Raw genomic sequence first — 18,360 nt, forward strand, 5'->3', positions numbered from 1 at the left:
AACAAACTCCTAAAATGTTCTTTAAGCAAATAAGTCGCAGAAACTTGTTCAATAAAAGTTTGAGCTATGACAGCCCCATCGAGTTCCTGACTCAAGCATACCAATTTAGCAGTTGATTCATATGCATGTAATTTTGAATATGGAAAAGAAAGTACAGTTGACATTCTCATATTAACAAGGTCGATAAACGAGCATACAATGGCTTTCTCAATGGTTATTCAAATATAAGAACTTAGTTCATGAATTGCCCCATAAATGTGCTGAAGTAAAGAGTGCAGACAAAATGGGGAGAACAAGAATCTCCCAGTCCAAAACCAAAGTCTTAATTTTCAAAATAAAATGAAATAAAAATAAAAAGAAATTGCTCTAAAATGTATCTAAACACTAAAAAAATACAACATATGATAGGTTATCAGGAGCCATGAAAATGATGATGAACCTGGCAGAAAAGCTACTTCTATCGATACCTGCAAAAAAAAATCCAGAAAAAAAACAGATTATCCTCGTAAGTTGTCCACTCCTTCCAATAAATCCTTCCAATAAAAAGAAAAAATAACATGATTTTTCTTTCTTCCCCATTTTAATCCAGAAACATATATTTCTCATCAAACAAGAAAACAATAAACAAATCAAGCTGGAATATAAACAATTGCATATGAAACAAAACCTAAATGCTTGTAACAAAACAATCAAGAAGAAAAATAAAGCATGAAATCAAGCATAAGCCCAATCTTGAGTTCAGAAAGAATAAACAAAAATAAATATAGAGAGAAAGAACAAAACCAAAGTACATATGAAATAAATAACATGGTTCTAAAGAAAGAAAAAAGAAAAAAACTGAATGCAGAGGGAGAAAAAGAACCGAATTTCTGGAGAGAAGAAAAAAATAAAGCAGGACATCCATCAAGTATGAGACAAAAAAAAAAAAACCAAACAATAAGTTTAGGAGCCCAAATGCCTCTTTGCAGAAAGGTAATTCATAAGGTGGATCTTTGCTCAAGCAGATGCTAATCATATCTAAAACTTAGTAGATGCCCTAATCACTCCAAATCAAGGTTCCAATCTCCAATTTTAAATGAAATTGGGAGTAGAATCTACTGATTGAAAGTGGAAATTGATGGCGCGTGTATGATATCAACCCAAGATCAGAGAAAATACCATGAGGCTGGTGATCGCAGAACAAGATTTTTCTTACCCTTTTGGGAGAGAGAAGAGGAGTTTTGTGTTTACAGATGAAACTCTGTAGATCTTTTTTTTTTGCCGCGTTCTTCCTTTTTTTGGCTTCCCATTTTATAGGGAGAAGAAAAAGGGCTTAACGGTTATCTTTCCAACGAGTTCTGACAAAGGATCTTCCCTGATCTTATGGACATTCATCTAATGTTCATATGGACGTTGGTTCATGTGAATGTTGGATGTGATAATCATATGATTCCTCCCACAATTATAAGCCTCCCGAGCCATAATTGTAGGCAAAGTCACGCTAGGCCTTGTGGCTATACGTGTTTGCATCTCTCATTTGGTCATGACGGTCGAGCGTAATAATAAGTCACATGCATACTCCCATTTTTTAGTATGACCTTTAAGAAAATCTCTTGTCATGAGGTTTTTCTCACGCTTTCGCGGATATGCCTCTCATAACAAATATCCATCATGAGGATTTTCAAGCTAATGTGGATTTGTCACTCACGAAAACTGACCGACTTAAACATTTTTATGTCTCATTAAGCTAGTGTGCTTAGACAGTAATTCAACACTAAGACCTTTTGTTAATGGATCGGCGATCATATTTGATGAGGGCACGTAACTAATAGTTACTTCACCTTTCTCAACTACATCCTAAATGTAATGATATTGAATATCTATATGTCTTCCTTTTGAGCTATTTGCTCCACTTTGAATTAATTTAATTGCAGCTTGATTATCACAAAATATTTGGATCGGTTCGTAGATTATTTGCAGCTTCAAGTTACCTATGAAGCACTTTATCCAGACGGCAAAAGTACAAGCAGTGCTACCTGTAATGTATTCTACTTCGTGTGTGTACCTAGCTACACACCGTTGTTTCTTGCTAGACCAAGAAACAACAGCCCCTCCAAAGAGGAAAATATGTCATGAGGTGGACTTACTATCATCTTTATCCCTAGTAAAATCCGTATCTGAATATTGTACAACTTCAAGCTTATCTGATTGAAAACATAATTTTAGATGTTTTATTCCCTTAATATACATCAGAATTATTTTTACTGCTTTCTAATGAGCTATACCTGGATTACTTTGATATCTACTAACAAGTCCTACCGCATAACTCAAATCTGGTCAAGTACATCTTACTGCATATATCAAGTTACCAATAGCTTGTGTATAGGGAACATTTGACTTTTCTTGTCTTTCTATTGGACAATCCTTCCTACACAACTTGCTCCCTTTTCAACAAGAGTAAACAATGGTTTGCAAATTTCCATTTGAAATCTTTTAAGAATAGAGTCAAGATATCCCTCTTGGCTCAAGCACAACATATTTGATTTTCTATCCCTAGTTATTTTTATGCTTAGGAAATAAAATGTTTCTTCCATATCTTTCATCTCAAATCAAGAAGAAAGCCATGACTTAGTTTTATCAATCATTTCTAAGACATTTCTAGCTATCAGGATATCATCTATATACAATGAGAGTATTGTGAATTTAATCCCACTTTTCATGACATACACACAATAGTCCAATCTATTTACTTTATATCCCATCTATAGGATGTCATCATGAAATGTTAAGTACCATTGTCTTAAAGATTGTTTTAAACCATATAAAGATTTATTTAATTTGTATAATTTATTTTCTTGACCTTTAATTATGAAGTCCTCACATTGCTTTATGTAGATGGCTTCCTTTAGTTCACCATTCAAGAATGAAGTCTTTACATCTATTTGGTAAAATTCTAGGTCATAATATGTAACGATTGCCAAAATTATTCTAATTGATATAAACATTGTAATTGTAACTGGGGAATAAGTGTCAACATAGTCGATTCTCTTTCTTTGGGTAAAGCCCTTTGCTACTAACCTAGTTTTAAATTTATCAACTGATCCATCAGATTTTAATTTATTTTTAAGTACCATTTAGAACCTATAGGTTCCCTATCTGATGGTAAATCACATAAATCCCAAACTTTATTTTTCTCAATAGAATCTAGTTCTTCTTTCATGGCATTGAGTCATTCTTGAAATTCCTGTGACTTATAGCATTATTGAAGTCAAAAGGATCATGGATTTCATCTAGGTCAATAAGGTTATTTGTCTCCTCACTCATATAGACATAGAAATCATCAAGGTATGATGGAGGGCTCTAGACCTCTTTTGACCACTTAACATTGAGTATATGGGTCTTTAACATCATTATGTTGATCAGGGCTATCCATATCCATTGTAGGTAGTATTCCTAGTCATCTATGATATTAAGTAGATTATTATTGTCTACTACAAGTAGGTTTTCTTCAATAAAATCTTCTAGGAACTCAACATCTTTACTTTCAATGAGTCCCTTATCTTTATGATAAAATCGATATCTTTTTGATCCTTCGAAGTATTCTATAAAATTACAAATTAGAGTTTTATTTTCTAACTTATTTCTATATTGATATAGAATTAGGACATGGGTAATCGACCCTCACTTCCTTAAGTTAGATAAATCAGGTTTTCTACCTATCCATTGCCTTAGTTAGAACCCTATTAAGAATATACATGAATGTGCTTATTGTTTCTCCCCAAAAGGTCTTGGGTAGATTAACATGAGCCATCATGGATCTAGTCATTTCTAATAGGGTTTTATTGCTCTTTTCAGATATTTAGTTTTGTTGTGGCGTACAACTTTTAATACCATATTCTTGGTAATAAGCAGTGAAAGTTTCGGATGTGTATTCATCTCCCCTATCAGTTCTAAAAACTTTGATGTTCCTATCCAATTGGTTTTCTACTTCCCTTTTATATATTTTAAATTTTTTCTAAAGTTTCTGATTTATGGTGCATTAGATAAATATATCCAAATCTAGAAAAATCATCAATGAAGGTGATGAAGTATGACATCCCTCTATGAGTTTTAACATTGAGGGGTCCACAAAAATCTGAGTGGACCACATTCAATAACTCATTAGCTCTCTCCCATTTATTGAATGATTTCCTAGTCATTTTTTCTGATAAGCAGTGCTGACAGGTTGAAAATTCCACATTATTTAGATTTGGAATAAGACCCCATTTTATTAACTTATTTATTGTCTTTTCCTGTGTGGCCAAGTCTAAGATGCCAAGTATATGCATCAACAACCATTACACAATCAATAAAACCAGAATAATATGAAATTTTATTATCAGTTTTCCCATTTACATGAAGAAGGAATAAGTTGTGGTCATCAACTAAGTGCCCTCAACCATAAATTTGTCCATGCTTTTCGATTGATACTTTCAATGATCGAAAGCGGATGTCAAAACCCTCTCTTATAAGCAAGGGGACAGATACAATATTTCATCTCATACAAGGGACAAAATATACATCAGTTAATACAAGATCGATTGTCCTTACATACAACCTACAAGTCCCTGCACCTAATACATCAGAATAGGTGTTGTTCCTCATGTAAAAGTGCTTTTTTCAAGCTTTTATTTCTTTAAAGGCCTCGAAGAGGCCTTTTGAGCTTGTGATGTGTCGATTAATGCTTGAGTCAACCCACCATCCTTTGATGTCGTGGCCTACCAGCAAGCACTTAGAGACCACACAAAAAACTTCATGCCTCTTGCTTCCATTTCCACTATTCTTTGGATTTTACGGGTTTCTATTATGTGGACAGTGGTTCTTGAATTGACCTGATTGACCACATAAGAAGCATTTTGGCCGTTCATGTTTAGTTTATTGGTTGCAAGGCTTAGTTCCTTTGTTTTTTAACCTATTGTTCCTCTTGTTAAACTTCCCTTGAAATTTTTGGTTGTCAAGCTTGTGTTGGCTAAATTTGAGAAGTCCTTGAGCAAGTATGAGTTCACTCCTTTTATCTTTGAGCATGTGCTCTTGCTCTAAGGCTAGTTACATAGGTAGGTCCCTCTAATGTAAGAGATTTTGCATTCAACCTAAGTGCAATTGTTACCATCCTCCATGAATGTGGAAAACTATTTAAGATAGTGGAAACTTGCATGTGCTCGGGGACTTCATTCCTAGCAATGGCTAAGTCCTTAGCCATAACGAACATCTTGTTAACATGTTCCACTACATTATTACCCTCTTTCATCTTAAATGAATTATATTGCTTTTATAGCATTTGGCGGTGTATTTAAGAGGTTGAGTCATATGTAGTTTTTATTGCCTCTAGCATTTTCTTAGATGTTTCATGATGCTCGAAAACCTTAATAAGGTCATCTTGCATAAAAGTTAACATAGATGTTTTTGTTATGAGGTTATAATTTAAAAAAAAATTTGGTCTTTTTCTTTCTTCTTCAGTTGGTTTATCACCAACTTTGGGTGGATCTTCTCTTAGTACATATATTATTCTATCTTGGATGAGAAGATATTTTATCTTCCTCTTCCACATCCCAAAATTATTTCCATTCAATTTTTTAAATTTGGAAATTACAATTCTACTGGCCATTTGCTAAGTTTTGTGTGAGCACAATATTCTTTCTAAGGTGTAAAGAAGCTAAACAACGCACCAAAAATTTAATATGTGGTCATTACTTGTACAGAGAGAGCTACAATTATTTCATAAAACAATATCAGTTATTAAGTGATACCTTAAAAAAAAAAATGAAATAGACAATCTCTCAATCTATAAATAAGTACTACAGTTATCGAAGACAATATAAAATTTCCCCTTTATATTATTTATTTGAGGTGCAAGAGCAATATAAAGGTGTGTGAGCCCTTATTAATAAAAGAGCAAACATCAAGTATCAATTGCTATATCACACCAAGGTAGTAAGTGCATTAATCCACCATAAAATATTTAACAGAGTTGCAATATATATACGATTTAATGTTGGGGTTGCAATGACTTGCACACAACTAACACTTGAGGCTAGGCCCACTAAAAATATTTTCAACTTCCTTAGTTTTAAAAATATGGGTGCTGCCCATATCTTTCTGTAATCATAAGCAATCTCCTAAATATGGATGCACACAATATCTTAAAATATGGCTGCACGCAATGTCTTAAAATATCTTAAATATGGTTGCACGCAATATCGCAATATCTTAAAAAATATGGCTGCATGCAATAACTCAATAGCTTAAAAAATATTGCTACATGCAATATCTTAAAAAAAAAAATTATTTCGTTACCAGCTAGATATTAGTTTGTTACCAACGAGATAGGGATGGATCCCTATTTATCTTATGTGCTAGCAAGATATTAGTGAGCCCTTATTTACTTTTACGATTATAAAGTATATATAAACAATATATTAGTGACAACAAAATATGTATGGATCCAATATTTTGTTACCAACTAGATATGGATGGCAATTTTGGTTGTCCATCACATATGGATGTAATATCTAATTGGATGCTTTTGATAGTCAGCTTAGTGGATAGAGAAATTGTTTTGGTATGTTTGTTTCTAGCTATGTAACAACAAGATTAGCAAGTGACTTTACATGCTTATAATAATGCAAGAGATTCTGAGTATAAAGTCCAAAAATAGCAATGCACTTTCATGCTAATCAGAATACAACGTATTCTAAATAAAATAGCAAGTGACTTTTACGTGCTTGCAAGATATTCTAAGTATAAAGTCAAAAAAAGAAAAAGAAAAAAAAGAACAGCAGTGACATTCAGTGGTATGCACTGAAATTCATTGCAATATTGCCAGTAGAGAGAAATGGAAGAATTTTTTAAGAGAAAGAGAGAGAGGAGATAGAGAATGATCTCTGAAGAGAAAGAGAAGGAGAAAGAAGAAGAGAGAATGATTTCTGAGGAGAGAGAGAAAAAGGAGAAGAGAGAATGACTTTTAAAGAGAGAGAAAAGGAGAAGAAGAGAGAGAAAGAGAATAATTTTTTGACAGAGGAAGAGAAGGAAAAGAAGAGAGAATGATTTTTGAAGAGAGAGAAGGAGAAGGAGAAGGAGAAGGAGAAGAGAGAATGATTTTTGAAGAGAGAGAAACATAAGTAGAAGAAGAGATAATGATTTTTGAAGAGAGGGAGAAAGAGGAAAAAGAAGGTTTTTCAAAAAGAAAGAGAGAGACGGGAGAGATAATGATTTTTGAGGAGAGAGAAAAAGAAGAAGAGAGAATGATTTTTAGGAAGAGAGAAAGAGAAGCAGAAAAAGAGAAGGAGAAGAAGAGATAGAAAGAAAGGAATTTTTAGAGACAAGAAGAGAAGGAGAAGAAGAGATAATGGTTTTTAAAGAGAGAGAGAGAGACAAGAAGAGAAGGAGAAGAAGAGATAATGGTTTTTAAAGAGAGAGAGAGAGTGGAGAGTGATTTTTTTGAAGAGAGAGAGAAAGAGAAGGAAAAGAAGGGAAAATAATTTTTTAAGAGAGAGAGAGAAAGAGGAAAAAGGAGGGTTTTCGAAAAGAAAGAGAGAGATGGGAGAGAGAATGATTTTTTAGGAGAGAGAAAAAAAGAGAAGAGAGAATGATTTTTGAGGAGAGAAAAAGAGAGAAATTTTTGAAGAGAGGAAGAGAAGGGGAAGAAAAGAGAACGATTTTTGAAGAGAGAGAAAGAGAGGAGAGAGTGATTTTTTTGAAGAGAGAGAAAGGAGCGCGAGAGTGGCGAAGCCGCTGCTCAGGGAAGAGAGAAGAGAAAGAAGGACTTTTGAAAAGAGAGAAAGAAGAAGGGCGAGACAGTGGCTAAGCCACCGCTCGGGGAGGAGAGAAGAGAAAGAAGGACTTTTGAAGAGAGAGAAAGAAGGAGGGTGAAATAGTGGTTAAGTCGTTGCTTAGGGAGGAGAGAAGAGAAGGAAGGACTTTTGAAGAGAGAGAAAGGAGGGGGAGACAGTGGCTGAGCCGCCACTTAGGGAAGAGGGAAGAGAGAAGAGAAGTAAGGACTTTTGTAGAGAGAGAAAGGAGAGAGAAAGAAAAGAGAGGAAATGAGTCGGTGGCTGAGGCTGCCACTCGAGGCAATGAGAGAAAAGAGGGAGAGAAATATAGAAGGAGGGGGGACGAAATGGCTGTTGAAGCTTGCCTCTTGGGAAAAGGCTCAAGCCACCGCCCCTGAAGGAAAGAAAAGTAGGGAGAGGGTGAAAGGATGAGACAGCAGCTGAGACTGCCACTTTGGAAAGTCCCCTGACTACCATTCAGAGAAGAGAAATAGAGAGAGGGAAGGGAAAGAGGAGAGAAAAAGAGAGAGGGAAGGGAAAGAGAAGAGAGAAAAAGAGAGAGGGAAGGGAAAGAGAAGAGAGAAAAAGAGAGAGAAGATGAAAGGGAAAGAGAAAGAGAGAGAGCGAAGGGAAAGAGAAGAGAGAGAGAAGAAGCTAGAGAGAGAGAAGAAGAAGAGAGAAAGAGAGAGAAGAAGAGAGAGAGAGAGAAAGAGAGAGAAGAAGAGAGAAAGAGAGAGAAGCGAGATAAAGGGATAAAAGGAGAGAGAGAAAGAAGATAGAGAAAGAGAGAAGAGAGAAAGAGAGAAGAGAGAAAGAGAGAAAGAGGCAGGGCCGACAGCTTGTCTGCCAGCACCAACCTCACGTGAGAAATGATGGGATTACCTAGCAGTCCTTGTCTCAATGGTTAGGATTAAGGAGAAATGGCAACAATATTATCTCTCCTCTCTCTCAAACACATAACACAAGGAAAATAATGGGGAAGCACTCAATAATCTAAATTAAGCGGAACAGAACCAAGGATTAGAGAACCTCTCCTTTGGTTAATACATGTTGGATATATATAGGCAACCACTAGAACATGGGTGGATGCTAAGAAACTAACATAATTGCTGAAAAATAAAATTAACATGAATTAAAGAAAAGCTAGAAATTAGGGGTAAAATGAGGATTTTGCCCCTTGCTCACAACAAGCTGAGTAATTCTAGACCAGTCCCTGCTATGACCATGAACTCACGTGAACTCCTCGTGGCTGACATAGGGTCTTTCCGGCCACTGTCTGGCCAAAATAGTATCAGAAATTTGTAGAGCTTGATGCGGTGGTCTTTTTGATATAGATTTTGGGCCGTGAATCGAGGTTTTAAGTCACTAACTCAAAGTGGCAAGTTTCACAAGAAACTTGCGATCTTAGATCCAAGATTGTGCTTGATTCATGATTATTCTCATCGATTTCTTTGCAGTAGATTGTCGGGCAAGTCGCCCTGATCATTTTGTAATAAGAATGGCTCAATTTGGCGCTCAAATGACTACTTTCTCAATTTGGGAAATTTGGCCGGAGTTGGGATTCCGGTGGCCGGAAATTGACTCTTCTTTGTCCTTGAAATACAGCAAATTCGGCTGTTCATCACGCGTGAGGTTTGGTCTGAATGAGGTTCTTGATCCCGTGGTCGCGATGCCTCTATTTTCAGGTTGATCGAGTATGCAGGCCTTGTGATATGGCTTTTAGATCAAAAGGGACTTTCTTCTTCAAATTCCCTGCAACTTTTTCCTTCCCATGGTGATCTTCGCTCTTCAATTTCTCCCAGCTCAGGTCACACCAGCGGGCATGCCATATGTCAAAAGGATCAGGTGGATGAGATGAACATCTTCTCCAAGTTTGGGCTCAGTTTGACCTGGGATGAAGGAGGTATGGCTAAGGGAAATTCAGCCCAAAATTGAGGAAAACAGTTTTCATAAATGGAAGGTTGTTCATTGAGGGTAAGCTGGAACTTGGTACCAAGGGTTTTTGGAAGTTCTGAATCCAATGGAAGCATTCTGGTGATTATATGATGCTCCAGTGGTAGGGATGTAGTTGCAAGTTCTTGTTTTCAGTGCTAGAGGCCGAATTCTAAAAACTGTTTTGAACTCTGAACCGCTTAAGCTATGTCGGATTATGACGAAACTTGGCGGGCATTCTTAGGAGACCCTTAGCCATGTTTTCAATCATTTGGGGCTATTCTGAGACTATTAGGAAGTATGCCCTGAATGGATGCTTATTTGACTGTTGCTTCCGTAGTCCACAGGCATTTTGGTGCTTGTGGTCTCGGGTTGCAAGTTGCTTTCTCCTTATGCGCATCAGGGATAACAAGTGTCAAAAACTACCCTTCAACTGCTTGCCCCACAAATTTTGTGCTTTGAGCGAAGCGAGAAGGACAACATTCAGAATCAAAATTGGTCCTTCGACTTTCTTTTTCTTCTTGGCCATCGGATCACACGACTGTCAAAGGGGGAATCATGCGAAGCTGCTTCCAAGAGGGGTGACTAAGGTGCTCGACATTTGGGGGCCTTGCTTAAGGGCTTGTAGACCCATATCCGTTGAGGCTTTCAGGATAGAAGAGACTTTGAGCTGCTGGTGGGGGCCTTGCTTAAGGGCTTGTGGACCCACTACAGTAGCTCGTATTTTTTGTTCCAACTGCTAGGGACCTTGCTTAAGGGCTTGTAGGCCCAGTCAGTCAGAATCCAGACTTGTCTGGCAATTGGGGGCCTTACTTAAGGGCTTTCTTCCCAATCAGTCAAATTTTTGTTTGGTCTTTTGCTGGGGGTCCACGTCAGAGACCGTGCCTTCTGTGGAGTTTCACGTATGAGGCTATGTTGTGGATAGACAACCAAGGAGTCCTTGGTGGGTGTGCGTGCTGCTACACTCAGGTTTGCTTTGACAAGCAGGGTACCCTTGTGGGCCCCATCCTGCCGGGTCCAGTTGGTGGCTTTTTGTTGGCCTGAAAAGTCTGGGCCTATCGGCTAGGGAGGGGTTTGGCGAGGCGGCCTCTTGGTGAGGCTTCACCCAGAATTTTTAATAGGTTTTGACCTAGCTTGGCAGTCATGAGCCTTTGGGAGCATCTTTGACTTGTCGTCGCAATTTTCTTCTTTTTGGTTGAGTTCTTGAGAATGGGGTTCTTAATCTTGGAACCCTGATTTGCCATCGAGGTGATTTTTTTGATTCCTGAGTCATTTTACGAATGGTCTCTAGCTGTTGAAGTTTTTGTTTAAAGTTGTTTTTGTGTCCCGGTAACAAGGTATTTGGTGCCAGGGATTTTCTCAAAATGTCAATTGAAGCTGCCTATGGAGGAGAGCGATACATCAACCTTCTTATTGGTTCAGGCACCCTTTCGGGTTTTCACCTTAACGGGGAAGTGGCACCGTAAAATGGTTTTCACCAACTTCCTTCTTTTTATTGGGCTCTTTTACTCATGACCTTGCGGTCATGTCCACCCTTGTCCATTTTTACTCACGGTGCCCTTTCGGGGTTTACACCGTGTAAGGTTTTTATTTGTGGAACACTCTACTCATGGCTTCGTGGTCATGCCCGTCCTTCATTTTTACTCATGGTGGCCTTTCGGGTTTTCACCATACCCATTTTTGTTTGGTGGGGGCGTATTTATTGTCATGCCGCCTGGACCTATGCGAAGCAGTTTATCGTCATGCGGTTAGAACGTGCGCTATAGTTTAGAGTCATGTAGCTTGGACCACGGCTAGTCAGTTTAAGGTCTTGAAGCTCGGACGATGGCTAGGCAGTTTAAGGTCTTGCAGCGCGGACCATGGGCAATGTGCATAGACCTTTGTGGCGGCATACGATAGAGAGGGCTTGTATTTGGTGTGCATGGCAACCTGAACGAAGGATGCGCGGGAAGCGGCTTAAGAGGGACGGGCGGCACGACGGCTTGTAGGGGATGTGAACAGCGATCTGAACATGACGAACCCTAGCGGCGTGCTCGGCAGCTTGCTGACAACTGTACAGCCCTGACGGCGGTTATCGCACGCGCGAGGGTGGGAATCTTCCAGGTTGCGACATGTGTGGGGTGTCCCACGTGTGCTTGGGACAGCTCTGTGTGACTTCTCGGGTTCGTCCTTCAAGCAGGGCCCGGTCCGACCCGGCTTATGACTATAGTGGGCTTTTGTCGATTCGGGCATAGTTTGTGTCTCAATCCAATTCAGCCCATTGTCGTTTGGAATTTCTATCGTGCTTGGATTCTTGAAGTGCCCTCGGCCTTTTCAGTAATGATGCAGTGTCACTCATGTCCTCCGATGACTTTTTCCTTTTCGTGAGGGGTAAGATTGGTGAAATGTATTTTACCGAGGGGATAAAAGAGGGGCAAACCCTATTTTCACCTTCATCCTTAGTGATAAACTTAGAGTTTTTCGAGAGTAAGGGTTTCCGACTAAGAAGGGCTCTTGGTAGGTAGGGCGTGTGCAGGGGCTTTTGGTGGGGAACTTGGTGAAGTTCCAACTGAGAGGTTCAAAGAAGGTGATGGCTAGGGGCACAGGGAAGTCCCGTCAGTAGGTTTCCCGGTGAAGAGCGTGCCGGTGAGGTGCTGAAAGAGAGTAGTTTCGACTGTGAGTTGACGGCAATACTCCTGCAAGGGAACCCCGATCGAGATAGGGGATGGATTTCCACTGAGCGAGCCCCAAAGTAGTGCTCCGGGGGGGGGGGTTCTGGTGAGCAGTGAACCAGAGATGAAGGGGTTTCTTGGGAGGTTCCGAAGGGTCATGCGGTAGGCGAAGGGTCTTCCAACGGGAGAAGCCGGAGGGTCGGTTTAGAAAGCTAAGGGTCTTCTAGCGGGAAGTTGGAGAGTCCTTCCTCCGGAAGCCAGAGAGTCACAAGCGAGGGTACCAAAGTGGTCGAGATCCGCATGTGTGGGTAGGAACATGCATCTCGGAGAGGGAAGGTGTGTAGCAGGACATGTGCTGGGAACAGGGTCCACACGTGCAAGTGCGTGACGCCAGTGAAGAACCACTTCAAAGCGTACTGCTTCTTAAAAAGGTCTGCACATGTGGCTCGTGTGAAAGAGTGACACCCTAGGTAGTGCACGACGGCTTCGAACGGTCGTGCCGAAGAGGCTCTCGTGCACAAAACGGCGAATTAGAAGAGTGCAAACGGCAGCCTGAACTGGAGAGGTGCACCTGACAGCTGAGTAAACTCATGTGGTAAGGAGAGGGCGCGGCGTCTTGGGGCGCAGGATGGCCGGGGATCCTGTTGAAGCATGTAACCGCCAAAGAACCAGAGCTTTGAGGATAAAGGCTCCCATAAGGAATAACATTGTCGAGGACGCAATCATCATCGAAGATGACGGGCCCCTCGCAGCGGTTAAGGAAGAGCCGGTGGATGCCCAGCCATCCTCCTCCTCACAATCTCCTCGTTTTAGGGATGGAGTTAGGTCGGCGCCTCATTCTGATCGAGTCATCTTCACCCCGCCCTTGTTTACCCCCAGGGACGTCATTCCAGAACAATTAAGGACCCTTTCTCTATACAGATAGAGGGGCTGAACTACCTTAATACTGAGATTGGTTGTATGGAGTACGGGGTGGAGCTTTGGAAGGTTGTTCACCATCTCATAGGTAGGTCTTCCCTTGAAGAGTTTATACAACTCCCTAAGGTTTTGGGGCATACCGTGGCTAGACTGACGACTTTTGGGGTCCTTGAGGCTTACCAGCTCAAGGGAGTGATGGAGGAGTTAGCTTCAATGGTTGAAGAGATCCTGTGCTGAGCCCATCTATCGGCCCCTTGTTCGACTTCCTTTCGGATGAGCCTTCTATTTTCGGTTACGTTGAAGGTCTCCTGGGGGATTTCAAGAAAGACTTGTCATATAGGAAGGGCCTTCATCTGTTCCTTGAGGCTCACTCCCTGAAGAAGGCGTAGCACGTTGTCCTCGGGGGTGTCTCATTCCAAGACAACGCGGCTAGCATGCCAGTCCTTCGGCGTCACATCGACGAGATGGAGTCCTTGCTATCCCGAGCCCGTGAGGAAATGAGGGACTTCCCTTTGCCTGATTTATACTTGGGCACCTTCCCATTATTAGCAAGGCAAGCAGGCTCTCTTATGGCGGCTGTATTGCAGGATAGACTGACAATCAGGCAATGTGTATCTGCTGAAGTTGGGGCCCATAAAGAATGATTGACTGGCCATCTTTTGCAACCATTGCTTTATCCCATCTTTCCTTCGAGACCTGGGAAATGCATTTTGTAATTTCTATAATGGAATGAAAGCCTTTGTTTGCTTATGTTGGTCTCCCTTTTTGTTTTTATTTTTTATGTTTAGACGTTTTTACCCATGATGCCCTTCCAGGATTTCATCATGTGCGTCTTTTTGAGGAGGCATCTTGAAGGTCATGCCACCATGACCACAGAAGTTACGGGTAGTACCTCTTCAGGTAATCCCGTTGATGGGTGGCATTGCTTCTTACCCATCGTGCCGAGCTAATACATAAGCCCTATTCGGGGAAGCCTTCTTTATCACGAAAGGACCTTCCCATTTTGGCTCAAGCTTCCCCTTATGCTGCTCATGCATGACAATCGGCCTCCTTATCTCCAGGACTAAGTCGCCACGGGCGAAGGAACGTGCATTAACTGATTTGTCAAAAGCTCGTTTCATCTTGCCCTGCTAGGCTTCGAGGATTTGTTGAGTCTTAATCGTCCTCTCATCGAGCGCATCTAGCTCCTGATAGTGGAGCTGCACCCGTTCATCTTCGATCATACCATGGTGTCTGGTGATGCGAAGTGAGGGAAGCTGATCTTCGTGGGGTAGTACGGCTTCACTCCCGTAGACCAAGGAGTAAGGAGTGGAAGCAGTGGCATTTCTGGTGGTAGTACGGTAAGCCCATAGGACTTCCGGGAGTTTCTCATGCTAGTTCTTCTTTATTCTTGATATTGACTTTTGTAAGACAAGCAGAGGGTTTTATTGAAGGCCTCAGCTAGGCCATTCGCCCGAGGGTTGTACATGGTAGAATATTTCCATTTGAAATCAAACTGGTTGACCAGGTGATCAATGTACTGGCTTCTAAATATTGGGCCATTATTTGATGTAATTCGATCAAGTATGCCAAACCGGTAGATGATGTGATGTCTTACGAAATTGGCCACCACCGTCCCAGGACATGCTTGAGGGGTATCACTTTGGCCCATTTGGAGAAGTAATTCGTGGTAGCCATGATGAAAATATGATTCGATGTCGAGGGGGGCTCAATAGGTCCCACGATGTCCATACCCCAATGCGAAAAGGGTCATGATGCCGCCGTGCGGTGGAGGGGCTCTGGTGGTTGGTGAATGAAATTCAAGTGCATTTGGCATACTTGGCATCTCCTAGAGCAAGCTAGGGAGTCCGTAACCATTGACGGCCAATAATACCCAACCTGCAGATCTGCTCGTAGAGTTTAGGACCTGATTGGTGGAGGCCACAAATCCCAGCATGTAGCTCTTCAAACACCCATTGCGACTCTTCCGCGTTAATGCACATAAGGAGGATGCCATCGAAGGAACGTCAGAAAATGGTGTGTCCTTCAAGCAGAGCATACTTGGTGGACGCCCTTGTACGCGATTGTGCTCGATGCGGTCATCCGGCAATTGGCCGTGGTTGATGAAGTTGAGTATAGGCTCCCTCCAATCTTTGATTTGGTCAACCTCGGCATACAGTGGGTTGGAAGATTCCACCTCCTGTTGTTCTGATGCTGGACTATGCGCCTGCTTGTCTTTCCTCTCAGCTTCGAGGGCATCTTTGGTAGCGAGCAGTGACCCGAATGGGTAAGGCAGGCATTCCGAGAAGATAATCCTTTCATCATCCATGTCTAACTAGTTCATCAATTCGATATGTCTCTATTCCTCCACCCATATAGCTATGGGCTCTTTTGACGGGATTTGGATGGTTGCCCTGAGCTTGGCAAGGGCATTTGCCTGGGAATTTAACCTGCGAGGGACATGCCTGAGGGAGAAATCTTCGAGCTGGGCCATCAGGGTTTTAGCAGTGTCGTGATAGGGCTTGAGGCTATCTTTTCTCACATCATATACCCCTTTGAGCTATCAGATCACTAACTCAGAGTTACCAAAGATAGCTAGCCACTCCAAGCTTAGGTCCAAAGCAACTTCGAGTCCTATTATGAACGCTTGGTATTCGGCCTCATTATATGAGCTGACCCCAGTGAGGGAGAAGGACAAGGGGATAACGCCCTCCTACAGGGTTGAGAATACCACTCCTGCCCCTCCTCGCTTGGACTGGAAAGCTCCATCGAAGTGCATCTTCCACTCACATGACTCTTCTATGTAGAGTACTTCTTCATCCGGGAGATCACTTGATAGGGAGAATCTGTCGGTAATGGATGTGCCGTTAAGAAATTTGCTACAGCCTGACCCTTGACAATTTTATGTGGCACATAAATGATATTAAATTCCATTAATAACAACGACCACTTTGTGAGACACCTTGACAGCCAAGGTCATGTCATAAAGAATTTAATGGGGTCCGCTCGTGAGATTAGCCGAATTTCGTGGGTGAGCAAGTAGTGGCGAAGCTTTTGAACTGCAAAGATAAGAGCTAAGCACATCTTTTCAATTGGCGGATAATTCTTTTCAGCCCCTTGCATCCTTTAACTGAGATAATACAAGGTCGTTTCCTTTCCTTCTTCGTTATTTTGTGTTAGAAGTGCGCCTAGTGACTCATTAAGGGAGGTCACATACAGGATCAAAGGCCTCCCTGACACAGGGGTGGAAAGCACCAATGGGTTTAGCAGGTATGCCTTGATATCAACCAGAGCCAACTAACATTCCTCATCCCATTCAAAGGGCACATCCTTCCTCAGCAGGTGTGTAAAGGGTTTACACATCCTGAGAGGTTGGAGATGAACCTCCGTATATAAGCAAGCTTCCCCTGCAGAGACCGGAGTTCATGAAGATTCCTTGACGGGGCATTTCCTGGATTGCCTTGATTTTGACGGGTTCAATCTCCACTCTCAATATCGGACAATGAACCCCATGAATTTTCGAACGCACACCAAAGGCGCATTTCAGGGGATTCATTTTGAGATGATGAAGACGAAGTCGCTTGAATACTCGTTCAAGGTCTAGCATGTGAGCATCCTTCTTCTTGGAGACTTCACCATCAGATTGTTTACGTAACACTCCACTTCCTTATGCAGCATGTTGTTGAAGATGGTGGTCATAGCTCCCTGATACGTGGCCCCTACATTTTTCAATTCGAGCAGCATCAACATGTAACAGAAACCCCCTTTGGGGTCAAGAAGGCGGTGGCTTCTTCGTCTTCAGGGGCCAACCTTATCTGGTTGTATCTTGAGTATCCATCCATGAAGGAGAAGGTTTGGCAGTGGGCTATGGAATCAATGAGTATCTCAGTGAACGGCAGTGGGAAGTCATCTTTTGGACATGTTGCATTTAGATCACATAAATCAATGCAAACCCTGATTTGTCCATTCTTCTTTTTGACTAGCACAACGTTGGCCAACTACTTTGGGTATTTGACTTCCCGGATGAATCTAGCCTCCTGCAGCTTACTTACTTCGACATCAATCTGGCCCTCGAGGTCTGGCTGAAACCTCCTTGCTTTTTGCTTTACAGGCTTAAAGGCCAGGTCGATACCAAGTCTATGGACTGCGATTTGGGAGTCGAAGCCAGGCATCTCATGATAATGCCAAGCGAAGACATCCCGATTCGCTCGTAGGAAAGCGGTATGACGCTTTTTCTCATCTGGGGACATATTGGCCGATACGAGGGTTGGCATCAGGTCGGTTTCATCACCCTAGTTATCTCTTCTAGGTCATCGACAGTGGCTTGTCCACCTTCCTCCCATACTTCCAAGGCCTCTTGGATTTCTGCCTCATCAGTGGTCGAGGACTTAAGGGGTCCTGTGTCAACTTCGAATACCCCGACTTTTGAATCTGTAGGCACATAGACCCCTGCCATTTTTGCTTTGATCGTGATCTCAATGGTATGGGACATATCAATTGCCTCAACACCTCACCCTAACCAGGAAGGGTCAGTTTCGAGGAGGGGGAGGTCAAAGGGTCGAGAATACGGGTCTTGAGGAACTCGAGTCAATTGGCCAGGAGGTGTTAGCGGCAGAAGGGATTCGGGCGACGAGGGGAAGAGGCTTCGAGATGCCATGCCGATTTGCCCCATGTGGCACACCTCATGTGGTTGAGAGTTTTGCCCTTGTGATTCCTTCGGCTGTTGCTCTAGGTCAAGCATTGGGGGCCACCGAGGTTTCTCATTGGCTCTAGACGCCAAGGCATCAGCGACTATTAGGAACCCAGCTTTTTGGGCCACCATTTCTGAAGTTGTTTTCTATGGCGCTTGCTAGTGTTGCAACCTTTAAGCTCTTCATCGAGAGTTTAAAATCTGGACATTCGAGAGTTGGCCCTATAGAAGATGGATGAGAACAAGAGGGTTTGAATAATCGGGAAAAGAGATAAAGTGAGAGATTTTAGGGTCATCGCTCAGATTGGACCGAACTGGGTAGCTTTTAACGTCATCACCTGGATTGGACGTGTGCAAGGGATCTTTAAGGTCTTTACCTTTCTTGGATTGTTAAGGGCTTTTA

This window comes from Amborella trichopoda, chromosome 6, assembly GCF_054954075.1.
Source record: "Amborella trichopoda isolate Santa Cruz 75 chromosome 6, AtrichopodaSantaCruz75HAP2 v2.0, whole genome shotgun sequence".
In the NCBI taxonomy this organism is placed as follows: domain Eukaryota; kingdom Viridiplantae; phylum Streptophyta; class Magnoliopsida; order Amborellales; family Amborellaceae; genus Amborella; species Amborella trichopoda.